Below are 6,506 nucleotides of genomic sequence, written 5' to 3' on the forward strand. Positions count from 1 at the left end.
AGCAAATCCAGTACAATCACCAGACAATGCAAAATAGACACTATGTTTTTAATATTTTGTTTTAATCACTTAGGCCTACTATATACAATATCAAGAAAATATCTAGTAGTAAATATTGGGTAGTCCACGTATAATAATACAAACTGTCACTGATATGTATGTCAACAAATCCTCCTTGACAAGATGAATTGTTCGATTACTTAGGAACGTTATAGCGACTTGTACATCGAGACAACAAAAGTATATCACATTACGTTTGATTAGAAATAGGCCTAGAAATCTTTCAACATGTCTAATGCAAGTTTTCAAAAGCATGATTCTGCAATTACATTTTATTACTGGTGAATTATTTATGAAGCAAACAACAAAATTAAAAGCTTACCTTAAATGCACAGTCTACAACATTTCAATTTACATGAAATGAAATCTCGGTTTTACTCATACTGACAGCTCACAATAGCACAACGTAAAGACCCAATTTTGTCATCTTACTAGACAGAAAGGTGTCGTGCTTAGAAATACACGCACACACTGCACGGTTCATCGTCTATACATAAGTAAGTCAACTTCTACATTTTGGACTAACTCAATAGAAAATTGCCTAATAGAATAGGCACGGATAAAGGGTTTTGGTACAGTGATTTAATATTGATAAAAGAAGAAAACAATGTCAGTAAGATCAGAGGCAGAGAGCTGAATCCGACGATCTAACCACACTCTGCTACACAAGTAAATAAAATGGAGCAATAATGTGCTCACCTTCTAATACCACTGTCATGGGTTCAAATCGTACTCGTTTCAGAATGTTGTCATCAGACTGAAAATAATCTAGGTTCGGTACTATGTTGTAAGTACCTTTGAAGACATAATAATTCTCACAAATCTTATAATAATAGTAATAAAAATAATAATAACGATGATACTAAAATGGTAATAATATACAAGGAACAAATGTCTCATTAAGATGTTTTGTTTCAGAGGAGATTTAATGGACGAATATTTAATTACTGAATGAGGTTACCCGAAAGCAAATATAATCATAGAAAATCATCGCTGACATAATTGATCTTACGAGATCAATTTTGAAATTAAATTCTAATCAATGCTTATTTTAGTTCAGAGTGTGCCCCATATTGTGTATTTAGAATGTTCTATAAATACGAAAATAGGCCTTTATCCTGCGGTATGAAACCTGCCCTGTCAGCGAGTGCTCGTATAGTTTACCGCCCAAAGCAATGTTTCATACAAATGATGTTTCATACAAATGATAAACATTTTCGTTGATACGATCTTAACATATTTTGTTAGCACAGTTTCTATTATTTAGCTAGTTGTCATGATTTTAGCTATGTAAGCTGTAAAAATTGGACTTATCATGTATATTTAACAACATTTCCGCCGCAAATTTCCAGGTTTCTCTCACTTAGCTTCTCCAGTTTTATTATGTGAGAGTGATATTGGCGGGATTGACTCCATGAAAGCAGAGGAAACTCGCTTTGAGAGCGAGAAACGTTAGGTTGAATTCTCACTGAAAGAAATTATTTATACAACTGATTAGAAACTTCGATTTATACTCCTGAATTTTAGCAGTATGTACTTGTAAATATGCTGTACTCTTGACCGTATACAGTTACAAGGATATGGAATTCGTGCAATTCATAATCGAAAATCCTATTTCTGATCCTATAGATCAACTCTAAAATTAATTGCCAAACGAAGCTAATTTCATTGAGCGCCTCATACATATTCTCAATCTCTTTAAGTCACGAATGACTATTGTAAAATGCCTAGATTACAGATACATTTATTTAGATAACTTAATTACAATACAATGTACAACAACGCTGTGATCTACGGTTGCTGGATTCATGATTAACAAAAGCTAAAATATAAATATAAAATAACAGCCAGAATCCAGAAATAACACTCTCTCTCCATAATATTATTATAAACAGTGCTCAAAATTGAAAAAAATATGGTGTTATACCATAAGAAGCAATGTTCCTTTTTGAGCACTGTTGGGGTGTGGTTATTATGACCAAGTGAGGGGATTTAAGGGCAAACACTCTACACCAGATATTTAAAAAACGGGTCAACTGATCTGAATGAAACTTTTGGGAAAGTGTAGCCAAGTTATAAGATGAAATTACTGTGTGCTGGTGACGATCCAGTTTAAGGTGTAAATTTGAGGGTAATTTAAATGTCTAACGTCCCAGACCTATAAATATCTCAAAAACCTAATTAATGGGTCTAAATGAAACGTTCTAAAATAGTTTGTGATCGTTCAATAAAGAAACGATTGAATGTTGGTGACGATATGAAGCTAGGGGCGGATATGTGGACCACTCAAAGAAAAATTCATGTGTTTTTTTTTTTTTTTTTTTTTTTTTTTTTATTAGACTATTTGTGTTATATTGTAAATACATAACTTTTGAAGAAATACTAATTCTCACAAAAAGCTTATAACAATAGTAATAAAAATAATAATAATAATGATACTAAAATGGTAACAATAATATAATATACAAGGAACAGAAGTCTCATTAAGAAGTGTTTTTTCATGAAGGTCTTGATGGACGAATGAGGTTACCCGAAAGCAAATATAATCATAGGAAATCTTCGCTGATTTTAACTGATCTAAAGAGATCAATTCTGAAATAAAATTTCTAATGAATTCTTATCTTAGTTCAGAGTGTGTCACATATTTTGTATTTAAATCTTCGACTCTAAAATCGATTAAATAAGCATCTGAAACCTTAAAATTGTCAACATTTCCAGGACCACTCGGAACCTTTTAATCGAAGCTCGACCACGCCAACTTTGCTTTCGTTGGGGAAATCTGACCCCTCGTCGGGGCATCCCCCCCCCCTCCGTCGAGAGCACCCCCTCCCGTCGGAAGTTTTCATATAAATGATGTTTCTTACAAATGATACATTTTCCAGTTGAAAGTCTATGCTTGATACGATCTTACATATTTTTGGCACAGCTTCTATCATTTAGCTATAGTTGTTTGTAGCTATGTTGGCTTTAAAGTACAACAACTTTGATTTATCATGTATATTTAATAACATTTCCGCTACAGCTTTCCAGGATTCTCGCTGCTACTCCAGTTCTATTATGTGAGAGCATACCAGGTGTGATACTGGCTGGATTGACTCCCTGATACTCTTTAATTTCAGATATATGTACTTATATTATACTACTCTTGACCGTGAACAGTTATAAGAATAGAGAATTCGTGCGTTTCATAATACAAAAATCCTATCTTCTGGGCCTAACTGTAGATCAACTCTAAAATTTAATGCCAAACGAAACTTATTTCATTGAGCACCTCACACATATTTTAGTCTCTTTAAGTTGTGATTGGCTATAATAAAATACGTAGATTACAGACATATGTATTTAGATTTCGGTTAGATACAAACTTGATAATCAAAAGCTAAAACATAAATGTAAAATAACAACCAGATACCAGAAGTATAACTCCCTCTCTATAATGTATAACAGTGCTCAAAATAGTAACATATTGGGTCACAATCGCAAGAAACAATGTTCCTATTTGAGTACTGTTATATATCTACGGTACTTCTTCATGTTGTTTTTAACGGCACTACACATTATTACATATTTTGTTTACGTGGTAAAGGATAGGAAACACAAAGGCATGTTGTTCAGAAGTAAATTTATTGAAATCTGAGCTGAACAATAAATTAAGCCACGTAAAAAATAAAAAAAATAATCATTCATACACTATTCACAACAGAAAAAAGTATTCCTGATGATGACATAATTAATGTCGAAATATTGAATCCCAACACGATGGCGTGTATTTCAATACTTGGAGTATGTATTATACTTTCTTATCTGAGATTAATCAGTGGACCTTTCGGAAAAAAGTATTGGATCAAGGAATTGACGAAACGAAAAATCCCAGTAAAACGCTTAAATTCGTGGCTGAAAACCTGACTCCACGCCGTCGGTCCCAGTAAAACGCTTACATTCTTGGCTGAAAACCAGACTCCACGCCCTCAGTATTTACTTTCCCTTCTCGTCACCTCAGAGGTACGCTCCTTGCATAAACACATTAGCATACAAGGTACAGGTGAATTTGAAAGAAATGGTAATTCCTCCGACATGCAATAATGCAAGATAGCGAGACTGCAGTTTATGGTTAGGATGAAGCCACCACCAATCAGCAACTCGAATTTGCTTAAATCATCAGAACAATTTGAAATGGTGATTTGTACCAAGTAAATATTGTATACCATAACACTCATTTTGTGATGAATAATAGACGCGCACTAAAAGCCTAATATTAAGAAAAGGTTAAACAATTTGATTTTTTTTTTCAATTGAAAAAAAAAATTGCAATTTTCTTGATGTTGAAAAGTAGAAAATATGTGAAAGAAAAGAAGAATTATTGATTACATGTTACGTGATAGAGTGATGTTCAGTGCACTAAACGGCTTGCCAATGTGTATAAAATTACAATTACAAACATGGAGCTAACATGTCAGCAAAGACATGTTGAGAATTACAGAAAGATATTTAGATAATTATGTAAGCATGTTATTAATAAATATGGTCCCAGTTATTACATTTTGAAATGGTGATTAACTTTGCCGGGCGTCCAGACTGGCGGGTTTATCCAGGCGAGCATTTGCATAATAATAAACGGTATAGGCCTAACCAGGAAACGTGTTTCAAAACATTGCTCGCGAAACGTACGCTCGCTCATAGCGTACGTAATTGAATGCTGATTGGCCATTTCGTCACCCGAAGTCAATACAAGACCCCCCGCAACGATTAAAGCCCGGCTTAGAAAAGTTAAACACGGTGGCGCACCAGGCCTAGTTACTATAGGAACACAGCCCGGCTTCAGATAAGCCACTTAGTTCAGACTGGCAGGTGGATAAACCCAGTGAGTTGAGCCGGGTTTATTATCGAAAAAAGTTTCAATAATTTAATCCAAACTCTGTTTTCATTAACGATTTTAATAATTGAGACAACAATTGTAAGGTTGGAAAACAGCAAACCAGGACTATGCATAACATCACTTTTACACTTACCATTTTTTTCCTCTTTTGTTGGGTCGTCCCACTTTCATTTCTTTGAACATAAATATTGTTTTATTACTATTGACATATTTATCATTTATTCTAAATTAGTACTATTATTATATTTTCTTCATGTCTGCCACCTGCAGGATTAAACAATCCTTTATAAACCAAGTCTATCATTATGGTCTAGGCAGTGGAGTTGAGTTTAGTTGTAGAAAAAAAAAACCCTATGAGAGGAGTTAATACCACAATTCTGGAATTAGAAGCAAGCCTCTTACCTAACAATCTATCAACTCTACTTCACATTAAAAAAACAACAACAATCTAATATTAATTCATATAATGACTACAATTATATATCTAAGATATACAATCAATGGATTAAACAAAACCCTCCATACACCTGTCAATGCAACGATGTATAATCAAACCTTCTTCAAAATATTGAGAAAAAAAAGTATTAATTTTTAAAATAAATAATAAACGTAGTTAACAGTATCAGAAAGCTCATTTATAAATATTAAACAGTCGATTTTTAAGCTCATAATATTGTTTCTCTTTCATCATCTCATTTTTGAAAGAAAGTATGTAAACAATACTTTATAAACCACGTCGTTATTGAGGCCAAGGGAGTGGAGTCGATTTTAGTTATGACAGACATCCTTCTGTGACAGAAATTGTAGCCAGAACTCGGGAATTAGAAACAAACCTTTAACTGCCAAGCTATTCATTTATTATTGAAATGTGGAATGCATTGTCAAGTGATAGTTTGCGTTTTGGACAAAGTTGATGATTTTTAGTCCAATTTAGACAAAAAATACCAGTAAACCGTCATTCTGTAAGTTTAATAAGCAAATGATCAGTGAGAAAACGGTCAAACCAGCAGCGAAAGACTAAAAAAATCAAGAAAGAAAGAATCAAGTGAGGATGCAGCGAAGACACGATTGGGAAAGTATACGCAAGGAAAGTGGTTGTATTTTGGCAAAACAAGAAGGACCTTGATCACATTTTGTCTCTATATATACCATGTAGGCCTGCACCCTCAGCAATACGGGCGTGTCAATTTTTGATCGAAATAAAATTGCAATAGTAGAACTAAACATAGTAGTAGAGGCAATTGTCTTTGTAAGCGGTGGTGGCGTTATGTGTATAAATCACTATGAATTTTATTACGGTTAATGTTTTGATTAGTGTTTGTCACAATTTTTCCTTATTAACCTAAATTTCTAAGTAGGCTAATCTATAAAGTGAATTAAACTAAACTTAGGAAGAGGCTAAACAGTCGGGAACGACTGACTGTCATCTCTGTCGGAGATAATGATCATACACGCACTTTATCATTGAATAGCTTAGTGGTTAAGATGCTTGCCTTCTAATCCCATGTTCCTGGGTTCAATTCCTGTCACAACAAGGTATTTTCTCAAGATCAAAAATTACCCCGCTAGA

The 6,506-nt window shown here is 33.7% G+C and overlaps 1 protein-coding gene across 1 annotated transcript in view; it reads right to left on the bottom strand.

Moving 5' to 3' along the window:
- LOC117110172 (relaxin receptor 1-like) overlaps positions 1–531 on the bottom strand; it is a 45,252-nt gene extending 44,721 nt beyond the window's left edge. The window contains exon 1 of the mRNA XM_033252782.1: positions 383–531. The gene's annotated coding sequence lies outside the window, so the exon portion shown is untranslated. The remainder of the gene's footprint in view (positions 1–382) is intronic.
- Between the last annotated feature and the right edge of the window lie 5,975 nt (positions 532–6,506).

This window comes from Anneissia japonica, unplaced genomic scaffold (assembly GCF_011630105.1).
Source record: "Anneissia japonica isolate Jap-2015-1 unplaced genomic scaffold, ASM1163010v1 scaffold6537_len306802_cov134, whole genome shotgun sequence".
Classification (NCBI taxonomy): domain Eukaryota; kingdom Metazoa; phylum Echinodermata; class Crinoidea; order Comatulida; family Comatulidae; genus Anneissia; species Anneissia japonica.